This window comes from Heliangelus exortis, chromosome W (assembly GCF_036169615.1).
Source record: "Heliangelus exortis chromosome W, bHelExo1.hap1, whole genome shotgun sequence".
In the NCBI taxonomy this organism is placed as follows: Eukaryota; Metazoa; Chordata; class Aves; order Apodiformes; family Trochilidae; genus Heliangelus; species Heliangelus exortis.
The window spans coordinates 1,439,367-1,462,400 of record NC_092453.1 but is presented as its reverse complement, the minus strand read 5'-3'; the positions used below and the strand labels follow the sequence as shown (position 1 = coordinate 1,462,400).

Here is a 23,034-nt window from a genome sequence, read left to right as displayed (position 1 = left end):
CTAAGCATTGATAAGAGTATAGTAGATCATAAGCATAGATGAGAGTTTAGCAGATCATAAGCATAGGTGAGAGTTTAGCAGGTCATAGGCATAGATAAGACTTTAACAGATCATAAGCATAGACAAGAATATAGCAAGGTAAAAGATAAGAGGATGTCCACCATTGTTTTCGAGCTAACCAATGATGAGCTCAGGCTCTGGAATATGCATCAGCTAATTATGGAGCATATAAAAGATCACGTCTGGAAAATAAAGTTGGAGACATATCCTCAAACACGTGTACGTGTCGTTTTTCCTCGCCGTCTTCGACAAATGGTGACCCCGACGTGATATTGCGACGAGGAACAGAGTCCACGGTCGAACGGCGTTGTGGTTGGACCCTAAGCAGCAAGGGTGGCAATAAGAGCAAACAGACGCTCCGTGCCCTAGGTGACCGTATCGACGAGCCTAGCCATACGTGCTGCCGGACCTTGAAGGGCTGCAACAGCGCTGACGATAGGTATGGAAAGGGAAGCAGCATATAGTTTATTTAGTGAATTTTTAGTGAAAAAGGGTGTTAAAGGGTTGGATTTAAAAAAGGAACTGCCAGGGCTTGTAGCTTATGGGGTTTCTAAGGGGTGCTTTGCCAATCCGCACACAATTCATTCGTTACAGGAATGGAGTAAGTTTGGAGATATATTATGGGAGGCGGTCTTAGATGACGATAAAACTGCTAAGAAAATGGGAAAATTGTGGAGGATTATTCGAAATGTGTTATTACAGCATGAAGCAGAAAAGAGAGCAGTCGAAAACGCTTTCACGGTTCTTACAAAAAATAGGAGTTACAATAATGAATGGTTATCTGATATCCCTTTGCCCCCAGCAGTCACCACTGTATCCGTGCCGGAAGGCAAAATATTTTCCCAAAGTCAGGCCCCGTGGGAGCCGGCAGATCCCACTGTTTCAGTGGAGCTGGCCGCTCCAACGCTGACCGTTTCGCCTGCGGCCGGGCCCGCTGCGGCTGGCGCCGGGGGGGGAGAGCAGGGGGGCGGCCGGCGGGGAGAGGCCGGTGGGGCTCCGGTGGCTGCTCCCCCCGCAGGAATGTCGTATCAGGCTACTGATGCGACTCCTGCCGCTGCTCCCGAGCCGGCAGATCCCACTGTTTCAGTGGAGCTGGCCGCTCCAACGCTGACTGTTTCGCCTGCGGCCGGGCCCGCTGCGGCTGGCGCCGGGGGGGGAGAGCAGGGGGGCGGCCGGCGGGGAGAGGCCGGTTGGGCTCCGGTGGCTGCTCCCCCCGCAGGAATGTCGTATCAGGCTACTGATGCGACTCCTGCCGCTGCTCCCCCCGCAGGAATGTCGTATCAGGTTACTGATGCGACTCCTAACACTGCTCTCCCGGCGGGAATGTCGTATCAGGCTACTGATACGACTCTTGCCACTACCCCCCCCCCCCCCGGCAGGAATGTCGTATCATGTCAGTGATCCGACTTCCGCCACTGCCTGTCCCATCCCACCTTGGCCAGACCCGCCACCCCCCCTCAACAATGCTATTGAGCCGATCCCTAGGGCTACTACCGCCCGAGCGGATGCTATAGCAAAAGAAAGGAGGGAGGCGGGGGCGGCACCCCCCCTCAACAATGCTATTAAGCCGATCCCTACGGCAACTATCGCCCGAGCGGAGGCTGTAGCAAAAGAAAGGAGGGAGGCATGGGCGGCATTGGCTAAGCACTACGTCCAAAAGGGGGACAGTTTAGAGGCGACAGACCTATTGGCTTTCCCAGCAACTTTTTCGCCGAATCCCGAAGGGGGGTTATTTGCTGAAATTACTGCTTTAGATTGGAAAATATTAGCTCAATTGCGAAGTACGGTTAATCAATATGGTTTCTCAGGTGAACCAACAAAGCAGATTTTGGACTATCTATGGGGCACGCATATACTGTTACCATCTGACTGCAAGGCAATAGCAAAATTAATGTTTACCCAACATCAACAGTTGCTTTTTAATTCTCATTGGCAGGGGATTGTTCAACAAGTAGTAGCAGTAGAAAGAGACCCAGCAGACCCCTTAGCAGACGTAACTCTAGATGAGTTAATGGGGTCAGGGGCATATCTACGGTCTGAAGAACAAGTCAAGATAGGGCCAGAGAAATTAAGAGAAGCTATGCGATTAGCGAGAATGGCCATGGAAAAGGTTAAAGATCCTGGAGGAATCCCTATGTATATGGGAATTAAGCAGGGTAGGACAGAACCTTTTGGGTCATTTATTGATAAAGTGGCAGCTGCTATTGATAGAGCGGGTGTGCCAGAATACATGAAAGGGGCCATGTTAAAGCAGTGTGTTTTGCAGAACTGTAATCCAACAGTGAGAAATGTAATAAATACTTTAGGATCAGACTGGTCTATAGAGGAGGCTATAGAACGTCTCCTGCAGATCCCGACAGGGGAGCATGCATTTCTAGTTAATGCAATTAAAGATCTAGGGAAAGGACTACAGGAGCAAGCACAAAGCACACAGGTTCAGGTACTAGCCGCTCTTGCGCCCCTTCAAGCAGCCTCGGAAAAATTCAAATTTGAAAATAAGGCTCGAGCAAAATGCTATCGATGTGGTACGGCAGGCCACATCAGGAGGGAGTGTCAAGCATCAGGAGTATGGTGCCAAAACTGCAGAAGTAACACTCACAACACCTCTGCTTTCCACAACCGTCAGGGAAACTCCCGGAGGAGCGCGCCGAATCGCAGTGGCCGCGCCCCGACACAAGTCGCCGCTGCAGTGCAACAACCGACCTGGCAACAGACAACAGATGCCCAGACCAGCGTCCTAACAAACAGCAACCCGTTCCTGAACCAGCCTCCGAGTTACGACCCGCCACAGCAGGGAGCCTCGGCCTTGACTTGGCAGCAGCAGTAGATGTAACGTTAATTACCACTCAACCACAGAAGATCCCCACAGGAGTTCATGGACCTATTCAGATTAATGGGACAATATTAGGGGCCCTGCTTATAGGCCGCTCCTCAGCAAGCCTGGCAGGCCTGTTTGTACTCCCAGGATTAATTGATGCAGATTATCAAGGGGAAATTATGATTATGGTTTATACCCTGTTTCCACCGTTAAAAATAACAAGAGGTTAACGAATTGCACAATTAATACCCCTTCCGCAATTGACACAAGGTCTTTCTGCGCCTACTACTCTGAGAGGTGCTAGAGGATTTGGATCTACTGGAGGACTTACTATGCTAACACTCGACCTGTCTAAAAGACCAAAACAGAAAATGCTACTGAAGGACTTTTTTAATCTTTGTGACAGTGATCCATGATGTTTACACCCGGTTGCCAACAAGTTTTGACCCACGGCAAAATACCTGGGTCACATTGGCGCGACAGTTGAATACCACTTCCTTTTGTGCAAGTTTTTCTACTCCACAGTCACCATTTATTACTTGCTTGGTTGGTGTACCGCTTACTGAAAAAATGTGGCCTGCTTTTCAGCTTGCTTTAAATAATACACAAAAAACTCCCCGTGGTACTAATTCTTGTGTAGCCAGACGTAATTTGGCTGATTGTATGGTTCATTTTGATGTTTGGGATGATGAATTGCCTGAGGGTCCTATACCCCAAGAATTTGATCTAATTGATTCACTCAATGCCTCTTATTGTTTTTGGTTTGATAGCTCTGCAACTGATTGTTCAGAAGGCTCACGCACTAACTGTCGAACAAGTAATATTACCACACCGGTATCTCCCATTGGCAAATTCTCAAATTGGTGTAACAGCACCATTACAGATCATAACAACCCTTTTCCGGGCACACACCTTCCTCGAAAATTACCCTCGGGATACTTCCTTATTTGTGGCAATCGTGCTTGGTCCGGTCTTCCCAAACGTCCTACTGGAGGACCATGCACGATTGGTCAATTAAGCATGGCCATGCCTCATGCACATCCGAATAGTACCCATCGCCTTCGATGGAAGCGTGAGCTCTCTGAGACAATCACGTCAGATTGTAATGATGATGTTCAGCTTTGGAACAAGTGGGAGGTGTTTTTCTCCTCTCTTTTTCTCCCTGGTGCTAGTGCTGCCCGAGCACACCGTAATCTAGATAAATTAAGTTGTTGGATTGTGAAACAAGCTAATGGTACTAGCAAAGTGTTGTCTGAGATGGCGGAAGATCTCTCCACTGTTCAACATGCTGTGTTAGAAAATCGTGCTGCTATTGATTTTTTACTTTTAGCCCATGGTCATGGCTGTGAAGATTTTGAAGGAATGTGTTGCATGAATTTACAGGATCATTCCTAATCTATTCATCAAGACATACAGCAATTAATGGATCACACCAATAAGATTAAACAAGACGCTGGGTTTTTCGGTTTGGATAGCCTATCTAATTGGCTGGGCCTTACAGGCTGGGTGAAAAGCTTGTTGAAATCATGTCTTGTTAGTCCTTCTTATGTTATTAATTGTTATTGCTTTTAGTTGTGTATTTTCTTGGTTCAAATGGCTTTTAGTTAATTCCTCTGCTGCTTTTATTTTACAAAGTAAAAATGGGGGAATTGTGGAGAGGTTTAGTATGGAGGCATGGCTCACAGAACGTGGCCATGCGACAGATGAGCAGAGACTGGTAAGAACTCAGTACATCTAACAGAACCCAGTAATACCATGATCTTTGCAGAGAAAGAGTCTGACTAAGCATTGATAAGAGTATAGTAGATCATAGGCATAGATAAGACTTTAACAGATCATAAGCATAGACAAGAATATAGCAAGGTAAAAGATAAGAGGATGTCCACCATTGTTTTCGAGCTAACCAATGATGAGCTCAGGCTCTGGAATATGCATCAGCTAATTATGGAGCATATAAAAGATCACGTCTGGAAAATAAAGTTGGAGACATATCCTCAAACACGTGTACGTGTCGTTTGTCCCCCGCCGTCTTCGACAGGACATAGTAAAGGAAAATTATAATTGCTCTGTAATGCCTGGCTTGTTCTGGAACGTGCTTTCTTTGTACTCCAGAGAAGTCAGAAACCTGTAGGTCATCAGTATGTATCTTTTCAGTAGTACAACTGAAAAAGAAACATTGATACTGGACCTAAAGTATGTCACCGTTTGAACAGGAGGAACTAAAGAAGGAGGGCTTTTGGACTATGAGAGGGGCTGAACGCAAAGGGAGGGATCTATTCCCTCCCATTTCCTGCCATACTGTATAAAAGATCAGAAAGCCAGCAGCTCATCCCTCTTTCTCCTCTCACGTCCTGCTGGTCATGCTATTGTTCATTCCCACCGGCTTGACATGTGATATCAGGTTGTATATATATATATTTGTATATGTATGTATATATTTGTATTCTTTGTTACCTTATTCTTTATGTTATTACATTTCCCTCGTGTTAAGAAAATCTGTATCTAATTGTTTTGAGTTTCCAACTTAAGGTCTCCAGTCTTTATTCCCATTTTAGCTTCCCTTTTTTTTTTTGAGGGGGGGAGAATAGAGAGGAATTCTATCATTAGGTTTGTGGCCTGCCCAAACTACTAAACTGTGACAGAATAATTGGCGCCCAATGCGGGGCTAAAATTTAAATTTTTCATTTAATTGAAAATATTGTAAAATTGGAAATTGAAAAGAGAAAAATGGGTTTCAAAATAGCATGGGTGAAAGGCATATACTGGCGTTTTGAATTTACTCAACCATGGATGTTGTTTTGATGGTCCCATCTCATAGCCATGATACTTTATTATACTGTTAAAACAGGGGTTTCTGTGGGAATGAGTTCAGTTAGGAATTTGACTGGGGAGTTTGGGGACTCTTTGGTGAATGCGTCCACTATGCAAAATGATTTTGATGGTTCTACCCACCAGAGTTTTGAGGCCTTGGTGATGGTTGGTGTTAGTTGTTTTGGTTATCGTTGTACCTAAATGTGTTCCGGGGGTGGTTCAATGTTCAATATTTGTGCGGGAAGACTGCCCCCACTGCCGCTGCCAGTGACACCTCCCCCACTGGATCTGAACCAGCCCTTGTTGCCCCTGTCACAACCCGCAGAAAGCATCTAAAGAAGTTGGAGGGATGATGATGATGACTCAGTGACAGACACAACAGAAAACAATGATCAGCGAGAGAGTCAGCCCAAGGCAGGAATGACACAGAAGAGTGATTTGAAACCTGAGATAATCGTCCAATCTATATCTCTGAAAGAGAGGAAATTTAAGAAAGGATTATGCTCACAATGAGAGTGAGTCACTGACTGCATGGATGCTGGGGTTCTGGGACAGGGGAGCTAATAGGGTAGATCTGGAGGGTAGAAAGGCTCCGCAGTTGGGGATCGTTTGCCAGAGATGGGGGCACTGATAAGGTAATTGTGAGAAAAGCCGGTACTTTGGAAATGCCTTTTATCCGAAGTAAAAAGTGGATATTCTTGTAAGGAGGTTATCAAATGTTGCCCTATTAGATGGAACACCATGGAAAGAGGCATCAAATACCTGAGGGAGCTGGAAGTTCAGGAGGTCATCTACGGTGATGGGCAAGCACCTGAGGATCCTGACAAAATTCCATGCAGGAGGCCTCTCTTTAAAAAGCTCACACAGAGTGCCCCTGCAAGGTATTCCCACATTTTGGGGGTAAGGGTCTTTGGGGGAGATGATGAAACACCACCATCTGTCGGTGAATTTGTCAGCCAGCTAAAACACCATGAAGACAGTGTCTCCAAGCCCTTACAGGCTCATGTCTCAGCTGAGGAAAACCTGGCTGTGGAGTTCAAAACCACATCTGAGGAGTTAAAAACCTCTTCTGAGAAGTTGCATGAAAATTATCCAAGATGGAAACAGAGTAACACTCATCGTTCTGAATGGTTTCATATATCACCTATCAAAAATAGGCACTTCCCTAAGGGGCCAGCTCAGGTTAGACAGAACTCAACACGGAGTTCTCTGTGGTCGACCCTACATAACCTTGATGAAGATGTGTACATGAAATAGCAAACCCACCGCTACCCTGCATCCAAGACTACAGGAGCTGCAAGGTAATACCACTGGGGGTAGTGTTTCCAGAAGGATGATGGCTCCAATATCCCAAGAAACACCCATTGCTGGTCTCCAATCCAACAGTGAGTCAGGGAAGTAACAGTGAGGGTCCAGTTTGCCACACAAACCCTTCTGTTTAGTGTGGGTGCTGTACTCAGCAGTAGAGGGGCCCTGCCTTTAGCCAGGTGGAGGAGAGGGATAACCGAGTTTACTGGACAGTGTGGATTTGTTGGCCTGGCACAGCAGAACCACAGAGATACAGAGCCCTGATAGACACTGGTACACAGTGCACCTTGCTACCATTGAATCACAAAGGAACAAAATCTATTACCATCTCTGGAATCACAGGAGGGTCTCAAAAACTGACTGTAGTGGAGGCTGAAATGAGCCTGATGGGAAATGAGTGGGAGACCCACCGTATAGTGACTGACCCAGATGCTCCGTGCATCCTTGGTATAGACTCTCTCCGGAAAGGGTATTTCAAGGACCCAAAAGGGTATAAGTGGGCCTTTGGTGTAGCAGCTGTGGAAACTGAGGGCATTGACCAATTGTCTGCCTTGCCTGGTCTTTTGGATGACTCTTCTGTGGTGGGCCTGATGAGGGTGGAGTAACAGCAGGTACAAACTGCATCTAACACAGTACATCATCAGCAGTACCATACCAACAAAGACTCCCTGCTCCCCATACAAAATCTTCTACACCAGTTAGAGATCCAAGGGGGGATCAGCAAGACTCACTCACCTTTCAACAGTCCTATATGGTCAGTGTGGAAGTCTGATGGAGAATGAAGATTAACTCTGGACTACCATGGTCTAAATGGAGTTACACCATCAATGATTGCTGATGTTCCAGATATGTTGGAGCTCCAATATGAACGGGAGTCTAAGGCAGACAAATGGTATGCTACTAATGACATAGCTAACTCGTTCTACTCCATTCCTATAGCAGCAGAGTGCAGGTCCCAATTTTCTTTCACCTGGAGGGGTGTCCAGTACACCTGGAGGGGTGTCCAGTACACCTGGAACTGTCTGACTCAGGGGTGGAAGCATAGTCCCACCATCTGCCATGGACTAATCCACACTGCACTGGGGAAGGGTGGAGCTCCAGACCATCTGCAATACATTGACGATGTTGTGTGAAGTAATATGGCTGAAGAAGTCTTTTAAAAAGGCAGGAAAGTAATCTGCATACTACTAGAAGCTGGTTTTGCTATAAAGAGAAACAAGATCAAGAGACATGCCAGAGAGATCCAGTTCCTGGGAGTAAGATGGCAAGATGGGTGCCAGCACATCCCTATGGATGTGGTCAGCAAAATTGCAACCATGTCGTCACCCACAAAAGAGATGCAGACCTTCTTGGGCATGGTGGTATTTTAGAGGATGCACATTCCCGGGTACACTCAGACTGTAAAACCCCTTTATGACGTCACTCAAAAGAAAAACGGTTTTACATGAGGCCCTGAACAGCAACAGGTCTTTGAGCAGATAAAACAAGAGATAATCCATGCAGTGGCCCTGGGACCTGTCCGAACAGGACAGGAGATTAAAAATGTGCTCAACACTGCAGCCGGTGATAATGGTCCCATCTGGAGACTATGGCAGAAAGCACCCGATGAGACCCGAGGTCGACCCCTAGGGTTTTGGAGTCAGCAGTATAAAGGTTCAGAGGCCAGTTACATTCCAACTGAAAGAGACATATTGGCAGCTTATGAAGGAGTTCGAGCTGGTTCAGAAGTGATTGGTACTGAGGCAACGCTCCTCCTGGTACCTTGTCTGCCAGTTCTGAAGTGGATGTTCAAGGGGAGGATCTCATCTACACACCATGCCACTGATGCAATCTGGAGTAAGTGGATTGCCTTGATAACACAGCAAGGTGGAATAGGGGGCCCTGATCATCCAAGCATCATGGAGGTGATTACAAACTGTCCAGAGGGTAAAGACTTTGGAATGACACCAGATGAGATAGTGAACCATGCCAAGGAAGCCCCTCCATATAATGAGCTTTCAGATGATGAGAAGTAGTTTGCTCTCTTCACTGATGGATCCTGCCGTCTTGTAGGAAGTCAGTGATGGTAGAAAGCAGCAGTTTGGAGTTCTACACAGCAAGTCACTCAAGAAGCTGAGGGGGATAGTGAATCAGTCCAATTTGCAGAGGAGAAAGCCATCCAGCTGGCCCTGGACATTGCTGAATGGGAAAAGTGGCCAGTGCTTTACCTCTACACTGATTCATGGATGGCAGCAAATGCCTTGTGAGGGTGGCTGAAGGAATGGAAATGGGACAATTGGCAGCACAGAGGAAAGCCTAATTGGTCTGCCACTCTGTGGCAAGATATTGCTGGCCCGTTAGAGACGCTAACGGTAAAGGTACAGCACATGGACACCCACGTACCTAAGAGTTGAGCCATTGATGAACACCAGCAAAACCATCAGGTGGACCAGGCAGCTCAAGTGTTTCAGACAGATTTAGGCTGGGAGTACAGAGGTGAACTGTTTCTAGCTCACTAGGCCCATGACACTTGAGGTCACCAAGGGTGAGATGCAACGTACCAATGGGCCCATGACTGAGGGATGGACTTAATTTTAGGCATTATTACACAGGTTATCCATGATTGTGATGTATGTGCAGGAATCAAACAATCTAAACAGTTAAAACCTTTGTGGTACAGGGGAAGTTGGTGTAAATACAAGTATGGAGAGGTCTGGCAGATAGATTACATCACACTCCCTTGGACTCGCCAGGGTAAGCACTATGTGCTCACAACGGTTAAAGCAAGCTCTGGGTTGTTGGAAACATACCCTGTGCCTCATGCCACTGCCCATAATAATATTCTGGGGCTTGAAAGGCAAGTGTTGTGGTGACATGGTACCCCAGAGAGGATCAAGTCAGACAATGGGACTCATTAAAAAAAAATCTCATATACAATTGGGCTAAAGAGCATGGTGTAAAGTGGATATACAATATCCCCTATCATGCACCAGCATCTGGAAAAATTGAATGCTACAGTGGCTTACTGAAAACCACCCTGAAAGCAATGGGTAGTGGGACTTTCAAAAATTGGGATATGCATTTGGCAGAAGCCCCCTGGCTAGTTAACACAAGGGGATCTACCAATTGAGCCAGTTCTGCTCAATCAGACCTTTTACATATAGTGGATGGGGATAAAGTCCCTGTTGTGTGCAAAAGGAACCTGTTGGGAAAAACTGTTTGGATCTATCCTGCTTTGGGCAAAGACAAACCCATCCATGGGATTGTTTCTATTTAAGGTTCTGGATATACTTGCTGGGTTATGCAGGAAGATGGGGAAATCCGTTGTGTACCACAGGAGAACCTAACTCTAGCCAAAATAATCTAGTTTCACTTCGTATAGTTTTAATTGTTATATAGTAGTAATTAGTTGTATTAAGTGTTTTTTCCCCAGGATAATGCAGTGGCGTCCAAGAGCCTCAGGATGAGTTTGCAGCACAGGAGGGTGTGAACCCTGACAGACCCTGTACCATCTGTCTTGCTTTGAGAAACTGCCATGATGAAGATCTGCAGCCTGGACTCAACAAACATCTTGTTTAAAGACAGGGCATCGCCAGGTGAATGAGTATGGGGAGATATGGAATGGAATAAGGGGTGGAATGTCATCGTTTGCATAGGAGGAACTAAAGGAGGGCTTTTGGACTCTGAGAGGGGCAGAATGCAAAGGGAGGGATCTATTCCCTCCCATTTCCTGCCATACTCTATAGAACATCAGAAAGACAGCAGCTCCTCCCTCTCTTTCTCCTCCCGTTTCCTGCTAGCTGTGCTGTTTTTCATTCCTGCCAGCTCGCCACATGCTATCTATTGTGTTGTATATATATATTCGTATATATTTGTATTCTTTCTTGTCTTACCCTGTGGGAAAAAATGCGCGGAGGCTTAAGGGACGACACGCAGTCACCAATATGGTTAAAGTGAAGTCGTTTATTAACAGTGGACACTCGCTTTATATAGAGCCTTTGTTTATATAACGATATCTTGCAGGTGGCTATATCTTGGACACAAATTCTGTTCTCACAGATCTTCTGCTGGCTTCCTCATTATCCTGTTATTTCTTCTTTTCTACTGCCAGCTCCCTTATCTTTTTCCCATAGCTCATCTTTCAGTAACCTTGCAACTGGGTCTCAAGGCCCTTAGTTTACTCTAGCTAAAGCTAAATAGTCAGGATTGCTCACATGTCTGTTTTCTTCCAGACAGTTTCCCAACATATCCCCCTTTTTGGTTTTGAGCAATCCTGACTTACTTCATCACGTGAAATAACATGCTAATAATACATTGCCATAAACAACATACTAATAATACGAAAGCATCAAAACCAATAATAACAAATATAATTGATAAACCTTGTCTAATTAAATCTCTAAGCTATCCCTATATCCTTAAGTGATTTAACCATTAATTTAACCCAGTATATGCAACAGTTAATTTTTCATGTTATCTTAATCAATCGTTTTTGGTTGTGAATTGACTCTGAATGATCAGATAAATTCATGCAAATACACTCCATCAAAGTCTTCACAAACATAACCTAAAAGCTAATAATAAAAAGTCAGTGGCAGCACGATATTGTAAAACTGCATGTCTGATACTATCAATATCTTTTAGCATCTGTGTTAAAATACCAGAAGTTCAGTTCATCTACTTAGCAGTGCAACAGAATAGCACAATCAACAATCAACACATAGACAAGGGATCCCATAATCAACATATAAACGATCACATGAATTACAACATTAACAAGAACCTATTATCAATACAATATGAAAAGCACATTTCACACTGCAATGGAAGGACTTAAATACCTTTTTAGTATGAGGAAGGTCTGGTGTCCACTGGCGCGTAGAACCAAGATGGTAGAGGAGGCTTATCCGACAAAAATTGGTCGGGGGGCCCCAAAAGCATCCCCAGACCCCTCCCGGGTCACGGCACAGTGGAGTCCTGGTTTCCTTCATGGTTGCCAAATTGAGGCGCAAAAAGGCCTAATAAAATTGTTTAGAGACAGAATTCCAAGCCTTTAAACAAAGGCACACTCCTTCCCCCCCCCCCTATTTCCCCCCCCTTTTTTTTTTTTTTTTTTTTTTTTTTCTGTGGTGTCTGCAGCAGGGCTCATTTTTTGAGCAGCAGCAGTGTCTGTGGGGGCAGAGACAGCAGCTGCAGCTGTAGCAGACACACTGGTGATGCTCACCAGCCATATCTGAGTTGTGCCCTTGTGTGAGGGGGAGTGAGAAGCGGCTGCGGAGGCAGGAGTGGGGGTGCTCTCTGTACCAGGAGCAGCTCTCACTCTCCGAACAGCAACTCTCGGCCTCCAAAAAGGCATACTCGTTCTCATAACTGTGGGGGTTTTTTTGTGTTTTTTTTGGTTTTTTGTTTTTTTGGTTTTTTTTTTTACTCCTCACCAATATATGAGAAAAATTAACAACAACCACTAGAAAATTCAAAAATGAAATGCTATTGCTACTAAAATCTGGTGGAGTCAGCCTGAAACAAAATGAAGAGGTACAATCTCCCAAACCAAAACTCAAGTGTAATTACCAAGGTTTTTTTGTTGTTGTTGTTTTGGTTTTGGGGTTTTTTTTTGTTGTTGTTGTTGTTTTTTGTTTGTTTGTTTGTTTTGTTTTTTTTGTTTTTTATCTCTGTATGAAACACCAGTGGACCATGCACCACAATATAAATCAATATTGAGAACCATATTGCAATGATGGTCCTTAAGCAGCTTTATCTGCTTCTAGCATTTGCTCAGAAGCTTCTAACAATTGGGCTGCTGTAGCACCTTTTGGGAGTAGTCCTAATGCACGTTTAGTTTTTTTCATTAGCATTGTCATATTCTGACATATAAAAAATTTTGTTTTCATCTCTTCTGTCAAATCGGGATGTGACATTACCACTGAATATAAGTGATCCACAAATTTTGGATATGGCTCTGCTCCCTCGTTTAATATTTGTAAAAGAGGGAGTTGATTGTGCAGGATCATGCACAGTTTACAAAGCTTTATATGCCATGTCTTGTGAAAGTTGTAACTCTTCAGTTTGAAACCATGCCTGCAAATCTGCACATACAAAAGGACAAGCACCAAGTAACATTTGTGCTTGCACTCCGTATAATGGTATAATGCATCGGTGTTCTGTCTAGGAATCACAGCTTCATTTTCACACAGCATTTGCCATTTATGATGAAATTGCAATTGTTCATTCCACCTTCCCCCCCCCCCCCCACTATCCCCTCCACCACCCTCCCCTCCCCATGTTGGATCTAGAAGAGGTGGAGCAGTGGGTGTTAAAGGGTTAAGGGAAGTAGGAGCAGGGATAGGGAACGGATCAGGGGATAAAAATGGATTAGTGCCCCTGGGTTGTTCAGGGTGTTCCCCGGAGCAAAAAACTAGGGTTTTTTCAGGGGTATACTCATCCTTGGTCTCCAGTTCTTTCAGTTTCTTCAGCAGTTCCCTGAGTTGCTTGTCTCCAAGTCCCAGGTCCTTCCTTGGTTGTTGCTCTATAGCAGGCACTGATGGTGTTGACAGGTGAAGCAGAGGATTAATTGATGGCAACAGTGGTCAAGAAGATAAATCAGGCATCGGAGGTGGAGAGGAAGGCAGCGGTGGCAGAGTGTTCGGGAGCCGTGGCAGGCGGGCAGGAGGGTGGGGGTCTGCATTCCAAGGTTCCTCGCCTGTGTTCCCCGGCTTCTCTCCCTCTGGGTCCTCCGACGATTCTGGTGGTGTTTTTGGTCGCTTTTCGTTTTGCTTCTCAGTCCCATTTTTGCTTTTCATCTGACCCCCCAGGGTCAAATGGCACAGTTGGTTGAGCTTGAATCAGTATAGTCCCTTCAGGTGCTGGTAGGGGTATTTTAGGTGTCTCAAAAAACTGTTTAGAACTGTTTAGAGAGAGGACTTTTTAGTTTCCCGAATTTTGGGAAGTTCCAGGCCTTTCCCCCGAATTTGACCTGGTGGGCCACTCTTCTACCAAGGCTTTTAGATGGCCATAGGTAAAATTGTGACTTAAGAGTGAAGGAGGGATGCCTTTTCGCTTAGCTTCCTCTTTGAGCTTTGCAAAAGGTCCCAATTCACCCGGTGGTGAACTATTTCTGTCTCGGGGGGGCCTATTTTGACGGGGGTTAGTATTATTGTTAGTATTGTTATTGTTATTATTGTTATTATTTCTATTGTTATTATTTCTCCGTCGGCCTCCTCTATTTACAACTGTCCATTCACCCCGTGATTCCTCCTCCTGGTAAGGGGGAGTTTGGGGGGTCCTGGCAGTGGCAGCAGCATGTCATTTTTTGGTTATTATTATAATTTGCAGAAGTTTGGAAAACTTTTACAGAAGTAGTGTTAGCTTCCGGAGCCATATATTTTCGTCCAAATTCTGTCAATTCTGTGAGCAGATCAGACCAGGTATAGTTTGTGCTTCGTGATGTTTCGATTCTAGTCTTAATCTGTAGGGCTTTACTCTGCAATTGTGCAGGTAAGCCTCGGATTAAGATATCCATTCTTTCAGGTTTTATTTTCAGCATAAGTGGGTCCTCTTGTTTCATCACCAAAGCATGTTCATATATCATTTGAATTATGCAGGCTTTGTGAATATTATCCCATAACTGGGAGAGGCCTCCAGGCAGCACATGGGGTTCTCCCCTGGCTATGGGGTCAGTGAAACCCACGTTATAAGCTGCTCTTTGCGTCAGGGACCAGGGGGCTCAGTTATTACCGGTAATTAACATTATTCCCGGACCCCAAATGCCGGAAGCTTCTTTTTCGGATAGCAAGATATTATCTCCACCCGAAGCTGAAACTCTCACTACATAATCTATATCAGTTTCCAAGGGCAATCTGCTAAATTGTCTTTTCAATTGGGTCAGCTCCAGAGGAGAGTATGGAAACTCTTTGTGAGTAACTTGTTCAAATTCTGTTTCCATGTCACGTGTACGTTCTACTTTTATCACAGGGCGCAGGCGTTTGTGAGTTATAGGCATGCTCTCATCTTCTGAGCTATCAGAAGAATCATGGCAAGAGGACGAAGCGGCTGAGGCACTTTCGCTCCTAATGGCGATCTGATTTACTTTCCCCTCTAATTTGTTAAATCTCTTGGTTCCAGTTTCTATAAAACTGTTGACCAAGTGGCGCAGTTGAGCTACTTCTCTCTCCGAGGAGTCAGGAGAGGTACTTCTCTGGATATTGGTAGGTTTTGGCTGGGGTTTTGTTTTTAAAATGGAGAGCCGCTTTTTCCCCCTTTTGGGTGCAAAACGCACCGTTTTTTTACGGGGTCTTTCAGGAGAGACATACTCCCCATCGTCTGTTGTATATTCAGAGGTCGATGGAGCGCCATCTAGCATCGGTTTAGGGTTAGTACAGATTTCAGAATTTGATTTCCCTGGCCGCTCCTCAGATTTTACGCCACTTTCACTATTTTCTAATTTTTTGCGTAAATCTTCATTCTCCTGCCAAATTATAGTAGCCAAGGTGAGAAAGGCACGTGCATAGAAATAATCTACACCCATTTTTTTCAACTTTTTCTTAATGTCTTTCTCCAGAGCGGATTTGTTTTCCAAACTTGTTATCATTTTAGCAATGGAAGTAAAATTTCTACTCTTATAATCTTTATAAAGAGCATCATAGAGAATTTTCTTCGGGGTATAGTTACGGGTTTTGAGGAACTCCTTGAATGGGTGAATCAAAGCGATTTCACAAATCTCATTTTCGTCAAAGGAGGACAAACCACTAGGGCTAGCAGAACACATCATGGACTCCATTTGAATTGTTTTAAATTTTCTTAAAGGTTAGTGTTGCAATTCAGGCGTCAGTCTAGGAGCAGGCTCTGATATTTTCCTCAATTTGATCCTGTCCGTGACGCCAATTAAATGTTACGATCCGAGTTATTATTTATATTTTGTTTGCGAGGAAAATTCAGCCACTACTCATAGACGACGCGTGAATTTACAAAAATAACGAGGCTTTATGATTTTAACAAGTTAAAAGGATTTATTTAGGATTTATACAATTAGTTACTTTGGAGAGAAGAGTCATTAAGAAGAGAAAAGAAGGAGAAAGTAATCAAGATGTTATCACCGTCCGCCGGCCCTGGCCTCTGGCTGTAGTCGGGTGCGTAGGGTCTGTTGCTCCTGCCACTTCTCTGTCCCGGAGCTGAAGCCGAAGTGCCGAGAGAGGGGGGGGGAAGAAGAGCTGCGCACTTCTCCTTTTTCTCTTGGAGTTCTTATACAGCAGAAGGGGTTCTGTCTTTTCAAAAATCACTGGCACACAGACTTGCTAAAAATAACACAGATTCTGCCATCTCAAGAACTTCTCTTTTAATTATTATTATCTTTCAGTCCTTGGCACCCTGTTCAATTTATTACCTTTGTCTGGACCATGTACCAGGAGGCGACTGGATAAGCAGTCTTATCTTTAGGAGCTTGTCAAGCATGATATAAAACAGAAGCTAGTTAAGTTTGGGGAAAAAATCTGTTAATTGAGGATGTTTGGTATATCTTAAAAAGAGCAGAAAAAATACTGATTTGAGAGACATATTTTGTATTTTCAAAGTGTTTACATCAAGAGGTCAAGTCCATATTTTGAGCATTCATCGGTTTTGGTAGATCAGGTGTTAAGGCAGCAAACACTGAGGCTGCTACTCTTTCACTTTTCATTTCTTTTAAGGTTTCTCTAATCAATTTCCAGAGTGTCGCTAAGCTTCGTGCCTCCTTATCTCCATCGTTAATTTTATCCCATAGAGCAGTACCTATGGCTTCCCAAGTAGGTAACTCAAAAACGGTACCCATCGAGGGGATCAAGTGTCTATCCCATGCCCATTTCAGTAATTCACGTAAGGTCCTGCCTTTGTGTGATAAACCTCTCTTAGAGAGAATACATTGGAGGAGCTTAACTACTGCCTCTTCTTCTTTAGAGAGTGTAGACCCCATCTCCTCCCCAGTCGCTCACCTTTTTCTTGGCAAGATTCTTCAATTCCGAGGTACCTCTTTCGTTCCGTAGCCGGGCACCAGCTACATAGACTGCCGGGGCAGCAGTCTCCTTTCGACTGGCTTCTCCGCTCCTGCCGCACCGTTCCTTCGGTCGGCTTTCTCGCTACCCTCTCATCCCAGCTGTCTTCATCGCTCCTGGAAGCAACAGCGAGAGGGTCCCTGTTTCGGGCGCCAAATGTGGGAAAAAATTCGCGGAGGCTTAAGGGACGACACGCAGTCACCAATATGGTTAAAGTGAAGTCGTTTATTAACAGTGGAAACTCGCTTTATATAGAGCCTTTGTTTATATAACGATATCTTGCAGGTGGCTATATCTTGGACACAAATTCTGTTCTCACAGATCTTCTGCTGGCTTCCTCATTATCCTGTTATTTCTTCTTTTCTACTGCCAGCTCCCTTATCTTTTTCCCATAGCTCATCTTTCAGTAACCTTGCAACTGGGTCTCAAGGCCCTTAGTTTACTCTAGCTAAAGCTAAATAGTCAGGATTGCTCACATGTCTGTTTTCTTCCAGACAGGTTCCCAACATTACCCTTTGTGTTATTACCTGTATCCAGTTTTTTTTCATTTTCCAACTTAAAGTCTCCAGTCTTTATTCTGCTTTTATCTTCCCTTTCGGGGTGGGGGGGCAAATAGAGAGGAATTTTGTCATTAGGTTTGTGGCTTGCCCAAGCTGATAAACTGTGACAAAGTGTAGTATAAGATAGTTGTTGTCCTGCTTCTTACTCAAGTGGAACTTTATTTAAGAAGGGTGTTACGATCTGAGTTATTATTTATATTTTGTTTGCGAGGAAATTTCAGCCACTACTCATAGACGACGCGTGAATTTACAAAAAAACCCAGGCTTTATGATTTAAACAAGTTAAAAGGATTTATTTAGGATTTATACAATTAGTTACTTTGGAGAGAAGAGTAGTTAAAAAGAGAAAAGAAGTAGGGTAATTAAGATGTTATCACCGTCTGCCGGCCTTGGCCTCTGGCTGTGGTCGGGTGCGTAGGGTCTGTCGCTCCTGTCCCGTAGCCGAAGCCTTGTGTCAGGTAGGGACATGTAGAACATGTGTAGAAAGAAAGGTAAAATATTGACGGTTACAGAATCTTAGCAATTAAATGAGAAGGAGAAGATGTCGATTATAGATGAGAGGTAATAATAACAATAGCCATAGGAATAAAAGTTACAAGAATTACAATAATTATAAAATAAGATACAATGCAATAATCATAAGGACATAACATAGGTCTATGTCATACACATACAAATTACATCTGATATTATACCACCAATAAAATGTAGTACAGGTAACAGCAATCCAGGAGCAATCATGGACAAAATCATGATGTTATAAATTACTTTACCTAGGCTAAAGAGGTGGCTAGCCTCCCAGCCAGTAGTAAGTAATTTCTTCCAGTGTCAGTTTCAGAATAGCCAATTCTGAAACTGTACACCAGGGGTGTTGCAAGTAGCGAAAGAAATAGAAATTTAGAAGTAGTTATGCTAAGGTTTGGACTGGTCAAGCAGGCCAGAAAAAACAGGCCCTGGGAGCAGGTCTTGGAAACTAGCAAGGAATGTGCTGAGAAGAGGGGAACAGTTTATCAACAAGGAATGTGCTGGGAAGAGGGGAACAGTTTATCAAAGGGGATTAGTCGAGCATATAGAACATGAAGAAAAGTAAACTGACATTGAAGATAAGGGTTATTACGCATGCAAGGGGGTTTGGTGGTGGGAGTCAGTTAAAACAATATCTTAAGTTGAAAAAGTATGAGAGATTTGTGGTTTGTGGATGTCTATCTATTGTTATCTGCATGATATATGTAACTGTTTTGTAACTGAAGTACATGAAATTCCGCACGAAGGCTTCATTGTAAAAGGGTATAAAAGTGTAGGTATAAAGGCAGCATGTATTGATAGCACAGAACAATTGATGGAGACAGGCTGGTTATCACTCAAACCATAGAGTGAACATAGCCCCGGGTATGCTAGATAAGCACGGGACTTTCTGCAGATGCAGACCCCCTTGCTTACAAGTATGCCAGATAAGCACGGGACTTTCTACAGACTCCCTTGCTTGCAAGATCTCCTGGAAAACAGATGAGTGGTGTAAAACAGAGGTTGTTATCTCCTTACCATGTAACTAATCGCGTAGTAACATGCTAACTGTAACTAATCAATCAGGTAATTCCATATGTTATGCGAGATAAGAAAAAGGTATATAACTGTGTGTAAGAGTACAAATAAACGGAGTTAGTTTGCATCAAACTGTTTCCCCGTCCTTCGTGCGGCAAATGGTGACCCCGACGTGATGCTGGACGTGACGCCGGGGAACCCGACGTAACGCCGGGTAGAAGTTGCTGAAAGAAGCATCCGGCCGCAGTCTCCGATAACTTCCAATATTAGGCTGAAAGGAAGCTTGGAAGTGGGTGGCCACCCCATTTTGCACCTCCTCGCGATTGGCAGGTGAGATCGGAGAAACGTTGATATGGGTAGTCAGAGTTCCCATGAAGAAAAGGATGTTTATAGACTTATGAGAGAACTGTTGCTTAAGCAACAGAAGGAAATCTCGGATCATGAACTTAAGCTCATGTTAAAATGGGTTCGTGATAAATTCCCAGATGTTACTGCTGTTACTATCTTTAAATCTGAACTGTGGGATAAAGCAGGGGTCCGTTTATGGGACCTGAGCACGCGAGGGGATCAGGAAGCGATCAAACTCCTTTTTTCCTGGCGAACAGTATTTGAAGGGGTTAAAGCCCAGGAATCGAGACGAGCAGACACTCCTTCTGCCGCTTCTGCAGTTCCCAGCGCCCCTCCGCTACCAGAGGGAAGAGCGCAGAAAGACACTCCCCCTGTCAGAACTGTAGCCAAAGTAACCAGCCCGGATTTGCCGAGCGACGATCCGTCCGAGTCCGATCCTTTCGATCCGGGGGGAGAGCCAGATCTGTTTCCTGATGATCACGATCCATACGCGATGCCACGCGGCAGGGTGCTTTCGGATCTACAGGCTGCCCGCAAATATACTGGACACATGCGATCTCAAAGGACAGACCATTGAAACAATGTAAACTTAAAAACGGGTGTCAACAAGTTGTGTTAACAGGTCTTATTGACACAGGCGCCGATGTTACCGTAATCTCCCAAGCTAAGTGGCCGAGCCAGTGGAAATTAATTCGCACTGCACAGCCATTAGCAGGAATAGGGGGAATTGGTAACAGTTATCAGAGTGAAGATATTATTCAAATCATTGGTCCAGAGAACAGGGTAGCTAGTGTTAGACCTTTTGTATTGCCAGTGCCATTGAATCTGTGGGGAAGGGATGTTCTGTCACAATGGGGATTGCATTTGGAAACAGGTTTTTAACAAGGGTCACTGTACACAGGGTAAAAGATAAATTAAACCTTATTCCACACAGATTATCCAGTTTGTGCTAATTTTGTGCTGTTTATCATTCATGTCAGTTGCCACCCACGAGTTTGAATTCAGTGGATTTTGCAAAATGGGTTTAATTCTACCTATGTTAGGTAAATTCACACAAACAGCTTGGCCTGGCTACAAGGTTCCTCTGAAGTTCCTGGGAGGTTGCTTCTCAATGTATTATCTTGATTAGGCGACAGGGGAAAGAATGCCGTCATTCTGGGACAGCCATTCACACCCCACCTATTATTGACCGTGGCAATAGCATAATTGAGTCGCTCATGCCAGTTACTCTTGTGAGGCCTAATGAGTTTTTTAAGTAACCCGTTTGTTCGTTCAACAATGCCGTTTGCCTGGGGATGATAGGGAATATGAAATGCCCAGTTAATATGTTCACTTTTTGCCCATTGCTGGACCAGGTGAGAAGTGAAATGAGTACCATTATCAGACTGAATACTGGTAGGTTTAGGCAGAATTCCAAAAATTTTCTTCAGGAAGGATACAGTGTTTTCTCCATTTGCTTTTGCATACGATTCTGCACAAGTTAACCCAGAGATAACCTCCACAATTACAATAACATACTGTTTATTTCCTGACCGTCGGAAGGGTCCTATATAATCTATCTGCCAAGTAGACCATAATGTTTTACCCTCTCTGAGATGTAAATTGTCAGCAGTCAGAGGATGTTCTCCCAACCGAATTTTACACAAATCACATGAGGAAATTATTGTTTTACACTGTTCTCGTGATACAGACCAACCACGAGATTGTGCTTCTTTATACAAATAAAAAATACCAGAATGACCCCTTTTGCAATGAAGCCATTCTAATAATTTTCCCCATTCCTGGACTTCACCTTGATTGAGAGCATCTCTGATTTCAATGACATTAATTCTTGCCAATTCATCAACTTGGTTATTATATTTGCTGGCTTCATCTTTTAAATTGGATTGGTGGGAAGGTACCCAGCCTACATGAAAATTGGGATTTTGTTTTGCAATTTGTAGAATTTCCTTCAACTTCTCTGTATGCCATACAGGCACTCTATTAATTTCCCAGTTATTGTTTTCCCAAAATGTCACCCATTCTACACAGCCTTTAAAGACAGCAAAAGAATCTGTATAGATATATACAGGTTCCTTAGTGGCTTTTTCTTTTACAAATGCATTCAAAACAGCATCCAGTTCACCTGCTTGTGCACTTCCTTCACCTTGATTTATTATTTGTTCACCTGTGGAAGGTTTAATTGCAGCAGATTTTAAAAAACATACTTTTCCTTCCCTTCGGGAAGAAGCATCTGTGAACCAGGCTGCAGTCATATCACTTTTGTATTTGGGGGCTTCTTTAATAGGGCTAGGAGTTATTATTAAATCTTTTTCATCTGTGGATTCAATTGGTTCTTGAATTTTTAGAAGCTTATCAGGGCCTTCCTCAATTTTGGAAAAGTTCAGCGAAATATTCAATTTGGCTATACCATTTTCTAATTGTGCCTTTCTGAGAAATTCCTTCAGGAGGTGGCTTTCCAGACAATACCTGGTTAATTACCTTTTGTTTTTTAATTATCTTGCTTATCTCCTTAAGCGCTGTACTTACTGTGAGAAGACCCTTTTCCAGGACCGAATACCGAATACCGCTTCTCTGAGTCCTTTAACGACTGAGAATAAAACGATATGGGCCTGGTGGCTCCAGATGGGCCCCGTTGCCAAAAGCGATAAGGTAACGCACTGGAAGAAAAACCCCATTCGATTGTTATTGGGTCCTCTGGGTGAAGAGGTCCCAGGGTTTGAAAGGTCTGTGCCTCTAGGAGTAGGAGTTTTAGCACCTCATCCTGAGTTTGAGTCCACTCCCAGTGGCGGTGTTTCTTTAACAAGTCATACAATGGCCTAGCAATGATTGACAGGTCAGGTATGTGCTTTCGCCAATATTGCAAAGTTCCCATAATTTCCTGTAATTCCTTTTTATTTGTGGGTGCCTTTATTTCTCCCAGGTGAAAGAGAGTATCTGTAGGGATATTCCATGTCCCACCTTTCCATTTGATTCCTAGAAATTTTGTTTCCTGGGATGGAGGTTGTCTTTTTTCCTCAGGTATTTCAATTTCTAAGCTTGTTAAGTGCCCAATAATGGCATCATAAACTGTTCTCACAGCTTGCTCAGTTTTACCACCTATCAGTACATCATCAATGTATTGATAAATTTTCACATCCGGGTTATTTTTTATTTCTGGAATATTTTCCAGCTCCTGTGCAAGAGCATGGTGGGCAAGCGTGGGAGAATGTTTGTAGCCCTGAGGCAACCTGGTGAAAGTATATTGTACTCCATCCCAGGTGAAAGCAAAATATTGTTGATCCTCGGAATCAATGGGAATTTGGAAAAACATATCTTTCACATTGAGAGAGGCAAGCACTGGGTGCGCTGCCTCCTGGATTTCTAGCACCAGATCTGCAATGTTTGGGACAGCTGCAGTTAATTTCTCAGTACCCGCATTCAATTTTCTATAATCTACAGTCATTCTCCACTTACCATTTGGTTTTCTTATGGGCCAAATCGGGGAATTATAAGGCGAATGGCAAGGCACAATTATGCCTCTTTGTTTTAGGTCAGAAATAACTTCTCTGATACCCTCTTTAGCTGCTATGGGAATAGAATATTG

The 23,034-nt window shown here is 44.0% G+C and overlaps 1 protein-coding gene across 1 annotated transcript in view; it reads left to right on the top strand.

The window, feature by feature from the left end:
* The window catches only part of LOC139789134 (rapamycin-insensitive companion of mTOR-like), a 40,188-nt gene that overhangs the window by 5,699 nt on the left and 11,455 nt on the right, over positions 1–23,034 (top strand).